The sequence below is a fragment of the Moschus berezovskii genome, chromosome 11, assembly GCF_049115385.1.
Source record: "Moschus berezovskii isolate FMDL1 chromosome 11, NW_MosBer_1.0, whole genome shotgun sequence".
NCBI classification, from domain to species: Eukaryota; Metazoa; Chordata; class Mammalia; order Artiodactyla; family Moschidae; genus Moschus; species Moschus berezovskii.
In genome coordinates, this window is record NC_142470.1 from 260,661 (window position 1) to 280,361 (window position 19,701).

The following is a 19,701-nucleotide window of genomic DNA, read 5'->3' on the forward strand; positions in this document are numbered from 1 at the left end:
CCGCAGTGGTTTTGGAGCCCAAGAATTTGTCTGTATATTTTTATTTATTTGGCCATGTTGCATGGCTTGCGTGATCTTGGTTCCCTGAACAAGGGATTGAACTGGGGCCATGGCAGTGAAGGTGCCAAGTTCTACCACCAGACCACCAAGGAACTCCCTGTCTGTGTAACTGTTAGAACCAACCTGTTGAGTTATAACACACACAGTGGACTTTTGACAAGAGTTGAATGGAATGAATAGATCCGTTTGGGGCAAATTACACATTTGTGATACTGAGACTGTCAGCGAATGAGCAAAATATGTATCTTCATTTAGCTGGGTGGTCTTTTGTTCATGTCAATGAAGTTTTACAATTTTTTCCGTGAAGATCCTGTATATTTACAAGATTTATTCCTAGGTATTTCCTGTTTTCACGCTAAGACGAGGGCTCCACCTGGAGTCACATGTTCTGCTGCTCCTGTTCTGTGCAGCAGTTCTCTGTACACAGCAATGTTGCTAAATTTTCTGATTAATAATTCACTGTCAGATTTCTTTACTTTCTGTGTAGATAATATTGAAAAATGTTTCATTCCATCTTTCCCAGTTATTGTATGCTTTGCTTCTTTTCCTTACATTCGTGTGCTGGTGCAGTAAGTCCAGAAATGGGACAGTACACATCTTTTTCCTCATCTGAAACAAAATACTTTCAACCTTTCACCATTATGAGGTGATGCTCTTTGCTATGCTCTTTTTTAAAAGAAAAGCCACCCCCCTTACTACACAAGTCTTAACCTCTAGTGGTTTTTATCATGATGAAGAATTCTATCGAATCATTGTTCTGCATTGAGATAAGGATATAATTTTTCTCTTGTGTGGGTGACTTACACTGACTTCTAGAGTTAAACCAACCTTTCACTCCTGTGGTAAATCAAGTGTGGCCATGATTGATTATTATTACATGCTACTGAAATCTGCTTATGGGCTTCCCAGGTGGTGCGGCGGTCAAGAATCCACATGCCAATGCAGGAGATGCAGGATACGTGGATTTGATCCCTGGGTCGGGAAGATCCCCTAGAGTAGGAAATTGAAACCCACTCCAGTATTCTTGCCTGGGAAATCCCATGGACAGAGGAGCCTGGTGGGCTACAGACCATGGAGTTGCAAAGAGTTGGAATACACACATAAGAAATATGGTTTACTAATCTGTGGAGTTGTTGAAGATGTGTCTCTGAATTCCTCTCTTGCACTATTTTTATTAGATTTTGGCATCACGGTTATGGCAACCTTGGGGAGCATTGCTATAAAGCATCTGTATTTTGAAAGTTTAGCTGAATCAACTGAGTCGCCTAATGTTTTCATTCTGATTTTAATTACTGACTCTATTTAAGACTACTCAGTTTCCTATTTCCTCCTGGGTCAGTGTTCATTCAGTTGTCTTCTTCTAGAAATGTACGGGCCTAAATTTGTTCACTGAGCCCCTTTAGTCTGACTTGTACCTTTGATCCTGTCTGTGTTCCTCTCTCAGTCTTGCGGAGGTTTACCATTTGGTTAATCTTCTCAAATAGCCAATTTTGCTTCACTGAGTGTCTCTATCACGAGCTTGTTTTCTATTTCATTAATATCTGCTCCTAAGGTTTCCGCTCTTCACCTTCCTTTCAGGTTTATTTGCTCCCTCAGATGACTGATTAATTACTTGTCAGCATTTCTTAAGACACACACACAGTATTATTGTTTTAAAGAGTAGTGGCTGTCTTGAACTTGTGCTTGGCTGCCCCAGGTGCAGGAGGCACAACTGTATACTGGACTACTGCTTGTGAGCCCACGCTGCTCCGTGTGGGGGTCCCAGCTCCTGTGTGTGTAGGTGGGGGGGTGGTCCCCGTTTCTGTGATGCGGTCCTGGCTCCTGAGCTGGGGTCCCAGCTCCTGTGCGGGGGTCCCAGCTTCTATGTGGAGTCCTACCTCCTGAGCTGGAGGTCCCAGCTCCTGTGATGGGGTCCCAGCTCCTATGTGGGGTCCTGGTTCCTGGACTGGGGGTCCCAGCTCCGCAGGAGCTTCACCAAGTCAGCCCTAGACGCGCAGGGAGCAGGATGTTCCCGCCAGACTCCAACCCTTTCTCGTCACTGGGAGTTAGAGCTGGGTCAGTCTGCCAGCCTTTCCTACTCCTTCCCAATTTATATCTAATGACAATCATGTCTATTCGTCATCATATAACAACACCTAGTAAAATCCTGGTACATTTAATCCCAGCTGTATCTGAGATGAACCTCGAGGACAAAACCCTAAGTGAAAGAAGTCAGACAGAGAAGGCCATCCATTGGGTGATTCTTCTTTATGAACTGTTTCCAGGGAAATCCAAAGAGACAAAGAGTGGACTACAGGTTGCCAGGGGAGGAGGCAGAAAAAGAGACAGGTAACATGTTCCCAGTGTCTTTTCTGGGTGACGAAAATTTCCTGAAATTAGATAGTGCTGAACCGTGAACTTCCAGATGTTCAAGCTGGTTTTAGAAAAGGTAGAGGAACCAGAGATCAAATTGCCAACATCTGCTGGATCCTCGAAAAAGCAAGAGAATTCCAGAAAAACATCTATTTCTGCTTCATTGACTATGCCAAAGCCTTTGACTGTGTAGATCACAATAAACTGTGGAAAATTCTGAAAGAGATGGGAATACCAGACCACCTGACCTGCCTCTTGAGAAACCTATATGCAGGTCAGGAAGCAACAGTTAGAACTGGACATGGAACAACAGACTTTTCCAAATAGGAAAAGGAGTACATCAAGGCTGTATATCGTCACCCTGCTTATTTAACTTATATGCAGAGTACATCATGATAAACGCTGGGCTAGAAGAAGCACAAGCTGGAATCAAGATTGCCAGGAGAAATATCAATAAGCTCAGATATGCAGATGACACCACCCTTATGGCAGAAAGTGAAGAAGAACTAAAGAGCCTCTTGATGAAAGTGAAAGAGTGACAAAGTTGGCTTATTGGGGGGCTCCAAAATCACTGCATATGGTAACTGCAGCCATGAAATAAAAAATGTTTACTCCTTGGAAGGAAAGTTATGACCAACCTGGACAGCACATTAAAAAGCAGAGACATTACTTTGCCAACAAAGGTCCGTCTAGTCAAGGCTACGGTTTTTCCAGTGGTCATGTATGGATGTGAGAGTTGGACCATAGTGAAAGCTGAGTGCAGAAGAATTGATGCTTTGAACTGTGGTGTTGGAGAAGACCCTTCAGAGTCCCTTGGACTGCAAGGAGAGTCAACCAGTCCATCCTAAAGGAGATCAGTCCTCAATATTCATTGGAAGGACTGATGCTGAAGCTGAAACTCCAATACTTTGGCCACCTGATGTGAAGAGCTGACTCATTGACCCTGATGCTGGGAAAGACTGAAGGCAGGCGGAGAAGGGGATGACAGAAGATGAGGTGGTTGGATGGCATCACTGACTCAATGGACATGGGTTTGGGTGGACTCCAGGAGTTGGTGATGGACAGGTAGGCCTGGCGTGCTGCAGTCCATGGGGTCGAAACAGGTGACAAGACTGAGCAACTGAACTGAACTGAATGACTAAAATGGTAGGTGTTATATTATGCTTATTTTACTTCAATAGAAAAATGTAAATAGAAAGTATAAATAATTTTTTTTAAAATAAGGATATTTGGGTCAATCTCTCTGGGCTTCCCTGGTAGCTCAGTTGGTAAAGAATCTGCCTGCAATGCAGGAGACCTGGTTCGATTCCTGGGTCGGGAAGATCTGCTGGAGAAGGGAAAGGCCACCCACTGCAGTATTCTGGCCTGGAGAAGTCTGGACTGCAGTTCATGGTCGCCAAGAGTTGGACACGACCAAGCGGCTTTCACTCCCGTCCCCCCTCCTCCTCCACAGGTATCTTCCAGGTTGTTCAGCCCGTGGTGTCGACTACCTCGTGACTGCCCCCTGCAGCCCTGACCGTGTCGCAGCTGCCCGCGGCTCCTCTGAGTTTCCTGGGGCTCGGGCCCTGCCACTCTGGGCTCACTGCTCATCTGACATCAGCCCCGTGGCCCACAGGCCCCTCAAAGGTGCCAACTGCTGTCCCTGAGCCTGACAGATGCATCCACCCTGCAGATATAAGCCAGAGCCCACCTCACTGGTGACTCCCGGATGCCCACTGGCCAGCACTGGGCTCCCCCTGCCCTCACCCCGTGGAGCACTCTTGACGCCCGCCGCCCCATTTCAGTCATGGGGCTGCAGGCAGCACTTCCCTGCCAAGTGCTGCTGAGCGCCATGGCCACCCCCGGCTGTGACACCGCCTCCGTCTCCAGACCTGCCAGCGTCTGGGGCAGAGTCAGCCTCCACTAAGGGGCGCTCTATCAAGTTAGCTCCCAAACCTCGTCTCCAGGGCGGACTTCTCCCCTGAGCGCCAGACCTGGGGATCCACCTGTTTCTAGACATTTTCCCAGGAGAAATGGGAGTCTGAAAGGATGAAGGAAGGAAACTGACAAATATGTAACAAACTGACAAATATGTAACAAAAGTTAATCTCAAAGTGCGAATAAATAAAACGAGGACAAAGACTAAAAGAACCGTCCCAACAATATAAAAATGGACAGTAGTCAAGCTGTGTAGCCTATACAACCCTGAGAGGAAACTGCAGATACGCTGATGTGAAGGCAAGCTACCGGGGCAGCAAACGCGGCGTCTAACTGTCGACGCTGGGACACCCAGCCTGGGAGCTGCATGGGGCCGATGGCAGGGTCAGCTGGGGACGACTCGCGAGCAGCACTGCGTGGCCGCAGGCTGAAGACTGCCGACTCAAACGAAAATGCTGCTAAACCAGATTACACGAGAAAAGGAAATTTTTGTAAGGCAGAGCAATAAAGAACCTGAAAGCTGATATACATTTTTAAATAACCCATCATAAACAAAGTAAATAAACACATTTAGAAAATATTATTGGACTTCCCTGGTGGTCCAGTGGTAAGGAATCCACCTGCCAACACTCTCCGACTCTAACTGCAGCAATATCTTTTTTGATCTGTCTCCTAGAATAATGGAAATAAAACCAAAAATGAACAAATGGGACTTAAATTCAAAAGTTTTTGCACAGCAAAGGAAACAACAAGCAAAACGAAAAGACAAGGCACAGAGTTGGAGAAAATATTTGCAAGTGACATGACCAACTGGGGATTAGTCTCCAAAATTTACAAACAATTCATGATGCTTAACAGCATCAAAGCGAACCTAATCAATAAATGGTCATAGGACCTAAATAATCATTTCTCCAAAGAAAGAAATACAGATGGCCAAGAGGCACTTAAAAAGATGTTCAACATCGCCAATTATTACGGAAATGCAAATCAAAACTACAATGAGACATCACCTCACATCAGCCAGAAAGGTTAAGATCAAAAAACCCAATAACAATAAGTGCCAGAGAGACTCTGAGAAGAAGGGAGCCCTCTCAAACCGCTGGTGAGAATGTGGGTCGGTACAGCCACCATGGAGACCGCCACGGAGGCTCCTGAAAAACTAGAGACGGAGCTGCCGTGTGACCCGCACTGCACTCCTGGGTGTGTCTCTGGAGAAGTATCTGGTGGGAACGGGTGTATGCACCCAGTGTTCACTGCAGCGCTGCTCACAGCAGCCAGGACACAGAAGCAGCCTGAGTCTCCAGCGACGGAGGACGGGTAAAGAAGACGTGATCGGTCAGTCAGTCCCGTCGCTCAGTCGTGTCCGACTCTCCGCGACCCCGTGAGCCGCAGCACGCCAGGCCTCCCGTCCATCACCAGCTCCCGGAGTCCACCCAAACCCATGTCCATCGAGTCGGTGATGCCATCCAACCACCTCATTCTCTGTCGTCCCCTTCTCCTCCTGTCCCCAACCTCTCCCAGCATCAGGGTCTTTTCCAACGAGTCAACTCGTCGCATGAGGTGGCCAAAGTGTTGGAGTTTCAGCTTCAGTATCAGTCCTTCCAATGAACACCCAGGACTGATCTCCTTTAGGATGGACTGGATGGATCTCCTTGCAGTCCAAGGGACTCTCAAGAGTCTTCTCCAGCACCACAGTTCAAAAGCATCAATTCTTCGGCGATCAGCTTTCTTCACCGTCCAACTCTCACATCCATACATGACCACTGGAAAAACCACAGCCTTGACTAGACAGACCTTTGTTGGCAAAGTAATGTCTCTGCTTTTTTATATGCTGTCCAGGTTGGTCATAACTTTCCTTCCAAGGAGTAAGCGTCTTTTAATTTCATGGCTGCAGTCACCATCTGCAGTAATTTTGGAGCCCAGAAAAATAAAGTCAGCCACTGTTTCCCCATCTATTTGCCAAGAAGTAATGGGACCGGATGCCATGATCTTAGTTTTCTGAATGTTGAGCTTTAAGCCAACTTTTTCACTCTCCTCTTTCACTTTCATCAAGAGGCTCTTTAGTTCCTCTTCACTTTCTGCCATAAGGGTGGTGTCATCTGCATATCTGAGTTTACTGATATTTCTCCTGGCAGTCTTGATTCCAGCTTGTGCTTCCTCCAGCCCAGCGTTCCTCATGATGTACTCTGCATATAAGTTAAATAAGAAGATGTGGTACATATATACAATGGAATATTACTTAGCCATTAAAAAGAATAAAATAATGCCATTTGCAGCAACATGGATGGACCCAGGGATTGTCATAGTGAGTGAAGACAGAGGAGAAAGATCGTATGACATTCCATATATGTGGAATCTAAAAAGAAATTATACAGATGAACTTACTTACAAAGCAGAAAGAGACTCATAGACTTAGAGGAAGAACTCATGGTTGCCAGGATGAGTGGGAAAAGACAGGGAGTTTGGAATGGACATGTATATTCTGCTGTATTTTACATGGATAACCATGTACAGCACATGGAACTGTGCTCAGTGTTATGTGGTAGCCTGGATGGGAGGGGAGTTTGGAGGAGGATGATACACGTATACCTGTGGCTGAGTCCCTTCACTGTTCACAGGAAAGTATCATAAGATTGTTAACTGGCTATACCTCAGTACAAAATCCTTCTTTTAAAAAAAAAGACTCCACCTGCAATGCGTGAGACGGGGGTTTGATCCCTGGGTTAGGAAGTTTCCTTGGAGGAGAAAAGGCCACTCACTGTAGCTTTCTTGTCTGGAAAATCCCATGGACAGAGGAGCCTGGTGGTCTGTAGTCCATGGGGTCGCAGAGTCGGACATGACTGAGCAACTAACACTCACTCACTAGAAGCTTTAGGGACCCAAAAGGACCACTGACGCAAATGAGAGGCAGACTGGGAGGGGGGCTCTGGGGCGCACTGCCTGGGCCGTGTGGCCCTGGGCAGGGCCCTTACTGTCTGTCTCATCATCCGTTTTAGTTGGGAGGTGGGGACAACTCCCCCCATATAGAATTCTCACGAGAATTAAATGGTCATGTATGTAAAGCACTTTAGAACAGTACCTGGACGTAATAAGCACTATTTGTACAGTAAGAGGTTTAAAAATATTACATGTTATCATCAATATATTCTTTACAAATATATGCAAGAATATTCATGAAACTGTTAACAGTGATTAATCTGAGAAAGACACTGGAAGTGAGTTGAGTTTTAACTTTTCTCCTTTCCATACTGTGTCTATAATTGACTTTTTCTATTTAAAAACATAAACTCATAAGGATACACATACATGAACAGAATAATGTAACAGAACAGGATAACTAAATAAAAAGGAGTGTGTGTATGTGTGAACGTAACTATAGTGGATGAGAGTTAAGATCTGTGAGAAAGGAGAGATCAGTCAGTAAACGGCACTAAAATGATTTGGTAAAGTTAAAGCTACGTGTTTTCAGTAGTCAGGTATGGACGTGAGAGCTGGACAATAAAAAAGGGTGAGTGCTGAAGAACTGATGCCTTCAAACTGTGGTGTTGGAGAAGGCTCTTGAGAGTCCTTGGTCAGCAAGGAGATCAAACCAGTCAGTCCTAAAGGAAGTCAACCCTGACTATTCATCAGAAGGATTGATGCTGAAGCTCCAATAATTTGGCCACCTGATGGGACAAGCCGACTCATTGGAAAAGGCCCTGATGCTGGGAAAGACTGAAGGCAGGAGGAGAAGGGGACGACAGAGGATGAGATGGTTGACTGGCATCACTGACTCAATGGTAATAAGTTTGAGCAAGCTCCAGGAGCTGGTGATGGACAGGGAGGCCTGGCGTGCTGCAGCCCCTGGGGCCGCACGACTCAGTCACACAACTGGGTGACTGAATGACAAAAATAATTTGCTTTCAAGTTGGAAGAAAATATAATTCCATTCTTCTTCTGCTTCTGGCCACAGTGAAATAGCGGGTACTAGATAACCATCCTGTCATAAAAGCTGTAAAAATGGGCAAATAGATGCGAAACTGTTTTCAGGCATTGGACAACAGAGCCCGGGAATACTGACTTCCGGTAAAAGGTAGATGTGGGCACGCAGCCCACACTCGCCCCGGCCCAGCTGAAGGGGGGGCTCCCCACCACAGCACAAGGAGGGGGCCAAGCAGAGTCACGTGCTCCTGGCGAGGCTACAAGACAGGAGCCAGAGTCTGGGGATGCAGAGGGGCAGACGCCAGAGAAGCAGGAGTGAACGGGCAAGGAGCTCCAGACACCCACACAGGGGCGCCCGGGGCCTCAGGCCAACAGACGCCCTGCGTGAGCACGGGCTCCACAGAATGGGGCGGGGGGCTCAGCAGCTGTGCCTGCACCGCGCCCCTCTCACCCCAGACCGGGGCCATCCGAGTCCCAACAAGAGCAGAAACCCTGCCGTACCCTCTGCTGCAGAGCCCAAGAGTGTGGAGGCCCACTATCAGCGTGGAGCCACCCTTGCCCTAAATTAATGGCCACTTTAGACCTTCCCCAAAAAAAGACATAAAATAAAGACTTGAGATGATCAAGCTTATCTAAAAGTAAAGTCACTATTTGCCAATGCTTCCCAGAGAAAGACAACAAACTCCAGACCCTTAACACAGGATTCATACTGCCCATCATCTAATTAAAAATTATCACCCACGAGAAGTGTCGGAACATGACATTAACTAGGAGAAAGATCAGTCAACAGAAACAAAACAGGTGTGACAGGATTAATACAGACACATTAAAAAAGCCATCATAATTACGTTCAAAGAGTTAAGGAAAAACATGAGTATAATGAAGTCACAGAGAGGGAATCTCAGAAGAGAAACTGAGACCATTCAAGACCCAAACGCCACGGCCAGCATGGGAACCCATGAAAAGTCACGGATGAGCTACACAGACGGGACGCTGCACAGCAACCACGGACGCTTCCTCAGAGACAAGGCAGTTCCGAAGGCGAGGAGACAGCGTCTGCACTGAAAAGGGGGATGAACTTTCAACCTGGGAGTTTAGACCGAAACAACCTTCAAAACTGAGATGAAACAAAGAGGCTTCTGGACAAAGAAGAAAAAATTATTTGCTAGAAAAATCTATGCTAAATTTTTTTTTAGATTTTTTTCAGGCTAAAGAAAATGACAGTAGTTGGAAATCTGGATTTGCAAAGAAAAGAAGAGCACTGGAAACTGTAAATGTATATAATGTAAAATACCTTTTCTCTCATTTTTTAATTTCTTTAAATGATACTGAACTTCAAGTTTCAGGTCTGACATGTAGACCTAAGTGAACACTCCCAACATTACAATAAGACTGAAAAAACTGAAGCCAACGGCTTTCCCTGAACCTGTCAGAGAACTGAGGTCACAGCACGAACCACCTCCTGGATTCTAGAGACAGGCAGGTATAGACAGCCCTGGCTGAGATCCACTCACTGGACCAGAAACCACTGGAGCCATAAATTGGCGGGAACACCAAGTAACTCGGACACATTACCAGAGGCAGAGAACGAGCTAGGATGGGAGTGGGAAACTTCCAGGCCGGTGTTAGGGGGCCTCACTCTAGGGGCACCTCTTGGGGCACCGCCAGGCTCTTAGCATAAAGAATCAAGATCGCCCCTCGAGCTTCTCGTTGATGAACGGGAAGCAACCACCTGAAATACACACCGCGTGCTCTTCACAATAGCTCGGGAAGCTCAGAGAGCACAACAAACAAATACCACAGAACACGTTCAGGCAGAAAACCAAAAACAAAGAGAAAACTTTGAGAGTAGCTAGGGGAGTTGGGGAGAACACCATACCTACACAGGAACTGTGGTAAGAATTACACCCAGCTTCTCCTCTGAAACCATGCAAGTAAGAAGAGAGTAGAACGAAAGAGTGTTGAAAGCAAACGCCCTGCCAACCGAGAATTCTACTTTTGCTGTTGTTCAGTCGCTCAGTCGTGTCTGACTCTTTGCGACCCCATGGACTGCAGCACACCAGGCTTGCCTGTCCTTCACTATTTCTCCGAGTTTGCTCAAACTCATGTCCATTGAGTCGGTGATGCCATCCAACCATCTCACCCTCTGCCAGCGAAAGAATCATTCAAAAGTGATGGAAAGAGACTTCCCTGGTGCTCCAGGGAAGATGGAGTCTTAACAGAATCCATCTGCCAAAGCAGGGGACACGGGTTCGGTCCTTGACCCGCGAGGATCCCACATGTCACAGAGCAACTAAGCCTGAGCACCACAACCACTGGACCTGCGCTCTAGAGCCCACGATCCACAACTGGAGAGTCCCCCACCCTGCACCAGAGAAAAGCACTCGAGCAGCAACGAAGACCCAGTACAGCCAAAAACGAATGAATATTTTTTAAAAAACTGAAGGAGAAATTAAGACTCCCATACGAATAAAACCAGAATTCATCACTGGCAAGGCTTTGTGCCCTCTGGTGGATAAGGATAAGAGGCTTGTGGAAGCTTCCTGATGGGAGGGATTGGCTGTGGGGAAAACTGGGACTTGCTCTGGTGGGCAAGGCCATGCTCAGTAAATCTTTCATGAAATTTTCTGCTGACGGTGGGGCTGTGCTCCCACCCTGTAGTTTGCCCTGAGGCCAAACGATGGTGGGGTAATGGCAACCTCCTCAAAAAGGACTTATGCCAGCATGCACGCCTCCCAGGACTTCTGCAGCCAGTCCCCCTGACCCCGCGACAGGCCACTGTCAACCCACACCTCCTCCAGGGACCCTCAAACACGCCCCGGTGAGGCCGGCTCAGTCTCCTGTGGGGTCACTGCTCCTTCCTCCTGGGTGCTGGGGCACAGAAGGTTTAGTTTGTGCCGTCTCATCCTTCCCCATCAGAAAGCAGACAGAAGGAAAACCACAATCACAGAAAACTAACCAAACTGGCCACATGGACCACAGCCTCGTCTAACTCTATGAAACTATGAGCCATGCCATGTAGGGCCACGTATTCAGGCGGGCCATGGTGGAGGGTTCTGACAAAACGTGGTCCTCTGAGAAAGGAATGGCAAACCACTTCAGCGTTTTTGCCTTGAGAACCTCATGAACTGTATGAAAAGGCAAAAAGACATGACACTGAAAGAGGAACTCCCCAGGTCTGTAGGTGCCCAATATGCTACTGGAGATCAGTGGAGAAACAACCCTGGAAGGAATGAAGAGATGGAGCCAAAGCAAAACCAACGCCCAGCTGTGGATGCGTCTGCTGGTGAAAGTAAAGTTCAATGCTGTAAAGAACAATATTGCCTAGGAACCTGGAATGTTAGGTCCAGGAATCAAGGTAAATTGGAAGTGGTCAAACAGGAGGTGGCAAGGGTGAGTATCGACAGTTTAGGAATCGGTGAACTAAAATGGACAGGAATGGGGGAATGTAACTCAGGTGACCGTTACATTACTGTGGGCAGGAATCCCTCAGAAGAAATGGAGCCGCCCTCCACAGTCAACAGAAGAATCGAAATGCAGCACTTGGAGGCAACCTCAAAAATGACAGAAGGATCTCCATTTGTTTCGAAGGCAAACCATCCTATATCACAGTAATCAAAGTCTATGCCCCAACCAGTAACACTGAAGAAGCTGAAGTTGAATGGTTCTATGAGACCTACAAGACCTTCTAGAACTAATACCCAAAAAGATGTCCTTTTCATTATAGGGGCCTGGAATGCAAAAGTAGGAAGTCAAGAAACACCTGGAGTAACAGGCAAATTTGGCCTTGGAGCACGGAATGAAGCAGAGCAAAGGCTAATAGAGTTTTTCCAAGAGAACGCACTGGTCATAGCAAACACCCTCTTCCAACAACACAAGAGAAGACTCTACACATGGACATCACCAGATGGTCAACACCGAAATCAGATTGATTATATTCTTTGCAGCCAAAGATGGAGAAGCTCTATACAGTCAGCAAAAACAAGACCAGGAGCTGACTGTGGCTCAGATCATGAACTCCTTATTGCCAAATTCAGACTTAAGAAAGTAGGGAAAACCACTTGGCCACTCAGGTATGACCTAAATCAAATCCCTTAGGATTATAGGGTGGAAGTGAGAAATAGACTCAAGGGATTAGATCTGATAGACAGAGTGCCTGAAGAACTATGGATGGAGGTTTGTAACACTGAAAAGGAGGTGGTGATCAAAACCATCCCCAAGAAAAGGAAATGCAAAAAGGCAAAATGGCTGTCTGAGGAGGCCTTACAAATAGCTGAGAAAAGAAGAGAAGTGAAAAGCAAAGGAGAAAAAAAAAAAAGAAAGATAAACCCCTCTGAATGCAGAGTTTCAAAGAACAGCAAGGAGAGATAAGAAAGCCTTCCTCAGTGATCAATGCAAAGAAACAGAGGAAAACAACAGAATGGGAAAGACAAGAGATTATTCAAGAAAATCAGAGACACCAAGGGAACATTTCATGCAAAAATGAGAATAAAGGACAGAAGCGGTATGGACCTAACAGAAGCAGAAAATATTAGAAGACGCGGCAAGAATACACAGAAGAACTGTACAAAAAAGGTCTTCACGACCCAGATAACCACGATGCTGGGATCACTCACCTAGAGCCAGACATCCTGGAATGTGAAGTCAAGTGGGCCTTAGGAAGCATCACTACGAACAAAGCTAGTGGAGGTGACTGAATTCCAGTTGAAATATTTCAAGTCCTAAGAGACAATGCTATGAAAGTGCTGCACTCAATATGCCAACAAACTTGGAAAACTGAGCAGTGGCCACAGGACTGGAAAAGTTCAGTTTTCATTATAATCCCAAAGAAAGGTAATGCCCAAGAACATTCAATGTACTGCACAACTGCATGCATTTCACAATTTAGCAAGGTAATGCTCAAAATCTTTCCAGCTAGGTTTCAGCAGTATGTGAACTGAGAACTCCCAGAGGTACAAACTGGATTCAGAAAAGGCAGAGGAACCAGAGATCAAATTGTCCACATTCGCTGGATCATAGAAAAAGTAAGAGAGTTCCAGAAAAACATCTACTACTGCTTCATTGACTATACTAAAGCCTTTGACTGTGTGGATCACAACAAACTGTGGAAAATTCTTCAAGAGATGGGACTACCAGACCACCTTACCTACCTCCTGAGAAACCTGCCACCTGTATAAGGTCAGGAAGCAACAGTTAGAACTGGACATGGAACAAAGGACTAGTTCCAAATTGGGAAAGGAGTACATCAAGGTTGTACATTGTCACCCAGCTTATTTAACTTATATGCGGAGTACATCATGTGAAATCCTGGGCTGGATGAAGCACAAGCTGGAATCAAGACTGCCAGGAGAAATATCAATAACTCCAGATATGCAGATAACACCATCCTCACGGCAGAAAGTGAAGAACTAAAGAGTCTCTTGATAAAAGTGAAAGAGGAAAGTGAAGAAGCTGGCTTACAGCTCAACATTCAAAAATCTAAGGTCATGGCATCCGGTTCCATCACTTCATGGCAAATAGATGGGGAAACAATGAAAAAAGTGACAGATTTTATTTTCTTGGGCTCCAAAATCACTGCAGAGGTGACTGCAGCCAGGAAATTAAAAGACGCTTGCTCCTTGGAAGAAAAGCTATGACAACCTTAGACAGTATATTCAAAAGCAGGGACGTTACTTTGTGGACAAAGGTCCGTCTAGTCGAAGCTATGGTTTTTCCAGTGGTCATGTATGGATGTGAGAGCTGGACCATAAGGAAGGCTGAGAGCCAAAGAACTGATGCTTTTGAACTGCGGTGTTGGAGAAGACTCTTGAGAGTCCCTTGGACTGCAAGGAGATGAAACGAGTCCATCCTAAAGGAAATCAGTCCTGAATATTCATTGGAAGGACTGATGCTAAAGCTGAAGCTCCAGTACTTTGGCCACCTGATCTGATGAGCTGACTCACTGGAAAAGAACCTGATACTGGGGAAGATTGAAGGCAGAAGGAGAAGGGGACGACAGAGGATGATATGGCTGGATGGCATCACCAACTCGATGGACATGAGTTTGGGTAAGCTCCCGGAGTTGGTGATGGACAGGGAGGCCTGGCATGCTGCAGTCCATGGGGTCACAAAAAGTCAGATGTGACTGAGTGACTGAACAACAAACCTTTGTGCAATAAATGTTAAACGAAATTCTTCAGAGAAAAGAAAAATAGCACTAACTAGAAGGTCAAATCTACATGATGAGAGTCAGAGAAGGAATAAATTTAGTGAAAGCACAAAACTGTAATTTTCTTAGTCTTACTTGTAATTTAACCGTGCAGTGGGTGACTGTGTATGTGGAAACAGGAGATGAATAATGGCAGCAGTGCTGTAATGGTTGGGAGACAGACGTGGGGATACTCTGTTGCAAGGAGTCTGGGCTGGGGCAGCAGGGACTGGGGCTCTTCCTGGGCGATGACAGCGTTAATACTGTGATGATGGCTGAGGCTCCTGTGAACACACTAAACCCACCGGCAGGCACCCTGCAAGGGGTGTGGGACCGCATGGTGCGCACTTGCATTTCCATAAAGCTGTTAAAAAAGGAAACCAGTGAGAGATCGAGTAGACGGGCACAGATTAAGGCTGAGGACATCAACTGGCTAGCAGAGCAAAGACAACAAACACCTCGGGGCATACACTCTAGGGACTACAGTGAGCGACAGCTGGGCAAGCGGGCCCGTCCCGCTGGAAAGAGAGCCCTCACACGGGCAGCGGCCTGGGTGATGCCGCCGGAGAGCAGGCTGCGGTCCCCCGAGAGCGAACCCCAGAGTAAGCAGTGAGAGACACAAGAAGGGCCGCCGGCAGGACCGACCGCAGAACACACTCAAGCAAAAGGCAGCCTGCGAAGACGGGAAGGCACAGAGAGCGCGCCACACAAGCAGAAAACAGAGCAACGGCAGGCCGAAGTTTTAGAAAACCAGCGGAATCGGACGGGGGCAGGGAAGGCACCAGCGAGCCCGGGGCGTCTCACGCCGTAAAGAGAGGTGTGCTCAGCGAGAGAAGAAATCTTGAGAGGGTGCCACCACATCCACCCTTTGACACCTCAGCTGCTGAATAATGAGTGACGGACTGTGACCCGCTGGGCGTCGTAGGAACTCATGCGTATGTACCCCCAGGAGTAACAGGAAGCCTAATGAAAGATGGGACCTTTCCCCCACAAAGGATTTATGAATTACAACAAGAAAACCGAACTGTGGGGAAGACTGGATCTCAGGCCAATGATCTCAAGCTTGCATATCAATAAACGGACCAAACCCAACTCGTGGGCCACCCGGGAGACCACACCAGGACCCAGTGCCATGTCTGACGTGTCCCTGCCAAGACGCAGCCCCGAACCCGTCCCTGAGGAGACAAGAGCACCAACCCACCCTCTGCACAGTCAAGTCCCTGAAACAGGCAGTGGGCCTGCCCTGGCTCGGATGACGGAGATGAGACGGCCGCACAGAGCAGCGGCTGAGCGGGCAGGGGCTGCCCGCAGCCTGAGGGTCGCCACGGGGACGGAGCATCACAGCCGGGTGCCAGTGGCGCTGGGGCACCGGGGAGGAGGAAACCTGTCCCCCGATGACTCAGAGGAAGGACGCTGTCTGTGTTATGCTCGCAGTTCTCCATAAATCTGAGATGGTTTCAAAATTCTAAAGCACACATTAAGCCAAGGAAGACAGACATGATGGAACCCACGGTGTGTGACTCCAGTTATAGAAAGGCCTAGAGCAGGAGGTGTTGGTCTGAAGGCCAGGGCAGGTCAGTGCCCCCAGGGCAGGCAGTGGACGACGAAGCGGCAGCAGGGGAGCCTGAGGCAACAAGACAGTCATCGTGTCCTGACCATGGACACGGCCACACAAGCACAGACACTTGTTAAAACTCATGAAACACATAGGGCCTCCCTGGCAGCTCAGCTGACAAAGAATCCGCCTGCAACGCAGGAGACCACAGTTCGATTCCTGGGTCGAGAACATCCCCTGGAGAAGGGATAGGCTACCCTCTCTAGTATTCTTGGGCTTCCCTGGTGGCTCAGATGGTAAACTCACCTGCAGTGTGGGAGACCTGGGTTTGATCCCTGGGTTGGGTAGATCCCCATGGACAGAGGAGCCTGGCAGGCTACAGTCCACAGGGTCACAAAGAGTCAAACATGACTGAGTGACTTTCACTTTCAAGAAACTTAAAATGGGTGCATTTTCTGATACGTCAACTGTATCCCAATAACGACTTATGAAGTTTAAAAAAAGAGGCTTCCCAGGTGGTGCAGTGGTAAAGAATCTGCCTGTCAATGCAGGAGACCTGGATTCAATCCCTGGTTCAGGAAGATCCCCTGGAGAAGGAAATGGCAATCCATTCTAGTACTCTCCTCTGGGAAATCCCATGGACAGAGGAGCAGTCCATGGGGTCACAAAAGAGTCAGACAAGACTGAGCAACTAAACAGCAACAATGTGGCAAAGGACTTGCACTGGACAAATAAATAACTCCTACACTCAGTAATGGACAGATCAGTTCAGTTCGGTCGCTCAGTCATATCCGACTCTTTGCGACCCCATGAACCACAGCACGCCAGGCCTCCCTGTCCATCACCAAATCCCGGAGTCTACCCAAACCTATGTTTATCGAGTCAATGATGCCATCCAGCCATCTCATCCTCTGTCGTCCCCTTCTCCTCCTACCCTCAATCCCTCCCAACATCAGTCTTTTCCAATGAGTCAACTCTGCATGAGGTGGCCAAAGCATTGGAGTTTCAGCTTCAACATCAGGCCTTCCAATGAACACCCAGTGATCTCCTTTAGGATGGACTGGTTGGATCTTCTTGCAGTCCAAGGGACTCTCAAGAGTCTTCTCCAACACCACAGTTCAAAAGCATCAATTCTTTGGCGTTCAGCTTTCTTCACAGTCCAACTCTCACATCCATACATGACCACTGGAAAAACCATAGCCTTGACTAGAGGCCAATTAAAAACATACACAAGACTTAACAGACACTTGGCAAAGGAAGACACACAGGAGGCAACAAGCTTCTGGAAAGTGCCCAGCATCACGAGTCAGCAGCGGATGCCAATCAAAACCACAGTGAGATCCTCTAGGACAGGCAGACTCAAAGACCAGCACTCAGGCCGACCAGATGCACCTGAGACACACAGAAGGCACCAGGGTGTTCGCGGCGGCTGCAGCGACAAGTTCCCAGTGGAAACGGCATGGGTGCGCACGCACCGGTGGAGGGGCAAACGAGCCTGGCTATTCCCACTGAGGACGCACCTCAGGGAGAAAAGGACAGATGAGCCGGTGCTTTATGGAACGTGAGCAGAAACCAGCTGAGCAGAGACACTTAACAGAAAGAGCAGCCTGCAAGTCCGCAGATGTGAGGCTTAGAACAGGGGCTGCATTTCAAAGGCGGGACCAGCTGGGGAGGACAGGGAGGGGCAGGAGATTTCTCGGGGAGGCAAACAGCCTGCACCTCCAGAGGGGAGGGTCATTTGGGCAAAGGCGTGGGTCATAGTTTGCTCGGTTGTACACAAAAGAGCCATGCAGCTCACTGGACAGAGGTTAAGTGTGTTAGCTGCTCAGTCGTGTCTAACCCTTTGCAACCCCATGGACTGCAGCCCAACAGGCTTCTCTGCCCATGGAATTCTCCAGGCAGGAACACTGGAGTGGGTTGCCAATCCCTTCTTCAGGGGCTTCCTGCCCTAGGGATCAAACTCAGGTCTCCTACACTAGCAGGCAGATTCTTTACCCTTGAACCACCTGGGAGGATTACTCCTCCATATTCACGTTTAAGATTTTTCACAACACATACCAAATACATCCCACCTAGATTCAATAGTTAAACTTCCATTAAAATACTGAACAGGTACCAGAGAATATTTTTATAATTTTTTTTTTTTTTTGGCTACACCACAAGGCATGAAGGATCTTCTGACGGGTGATCTTTGCCCCTGCAGTGGAAACCCAGGCTCTTAACCATTGGACTGCTAGAGAAGTGAGAATATTTTTGCAATTTGGAGATGAAAGTCTTTCTAAATATGGTACAAAATCGGAAATCACAAGAGACATTACCATATAAAAATGTAGGTTTACCATGAGTAAAAGGATACAACATATTAAGTGAAGTGAAAGTTGCTCAGTCATGTCCGACTCATTGCGACCCCATGGACTACACAGTCCATGGGATTCTCCAGGCCAGAATACTGGAGTGGGTAGCCTTTCCCTTCTCCAGGGGATCTTCCCAACCCAAGGATCAAAGCCAGGTCTCCCGCATTGCAGGCTGATTCTTTACCCGCTGAGCCACAAGGGAAGCCCAAGAATACTGGAGTGGGTAGCCTTTCCCTTCTCCAGCAGATCTTCCCAACCCAGAAATCGAATCAGGGTTTCCTGCATTGCAGGCAGATTTTTTACCAACTGAGCTACCGGTGAAGCCCTTACAATATATAAAGAGACGACACAAATCAATGAGAAATATAAATGACACAATTAAATTTTACAAGGCAACTCACACAGAGGGAAGGCCCGCCTGTCAATAATGAGACGTTCGGTGTATCAGCAGCGAAGCAGCGGCACTCGGGTCCTTTTCCTCTGACAATCAGAGGGCGGTGCGGGTGGAGGGTAACCGCACAGGCAGAAAAAGACGAGGCCTGGAACCCTCCTTTCTGCCTGTGTCAGTGGAAATGGGAGCAGCTGTCGGGAAGCATGGAGGAGGTTGCGGTCTGGACCTGGGCAGGCCGGGGCACAGGAGCCCCCAAGGCAGGGGGGACTGAGAGGTCTGCCTTGAGGAGTGAGCAGCCGGGTGAGACCCTCCCGCTCCACCCATGCGCCTCCCACCCCACGGGAGGCCTCTGGCCTGCCCCCATGACCTGGGCAGCCCCTCACGGGAGCATCTTGGCGGTGGGGGCACCGAGGGGCGGTGCAGACCCTGCAGGACCAGGGAACACACCCAACTGCCCGGCACCCGCTGCCAAAACGCCCCGTGGGGAACCCCGCCCCACAGACCTCTCCTACACCCCAGTTTGCAACTGGACTGCATCTCGAGTCAACAAAGAGCTGTGGGCACTGGCCCTGCCCCAGCACAGAACCAGTGGACACCACTGGCCCCCAGACTTGAAGCCTGATCTGAGGGGCACAGAGGGCTGTGATCTCGGCCTGAGACCAGCTGCAGGTGGGCCTTCTGGCCAGCACAACCCCTGCTGGGGTCCAGGCGCACCCCTCCCCCAGAGAGAAAGGCAGCAAGTCCCCGGAGAAGAGAGGGCTTCTCACGCAGACCAGTCTCAGCTCAGTCCCCCTGGCTCCCCCCCAACACGGGGCCTCGGTCCCCGTGGAAAACAGCCTGCTTGGACTGTCTGCAAAATCCAAGTTCTGGACAAATGTCTGAAAGCATCTATCTGAATGATTTCTGTGTACAAAAGGCAGAGCATTCAAGCTGCTTCCTGAGTTTGAAGGCGAGGTTTGGCACC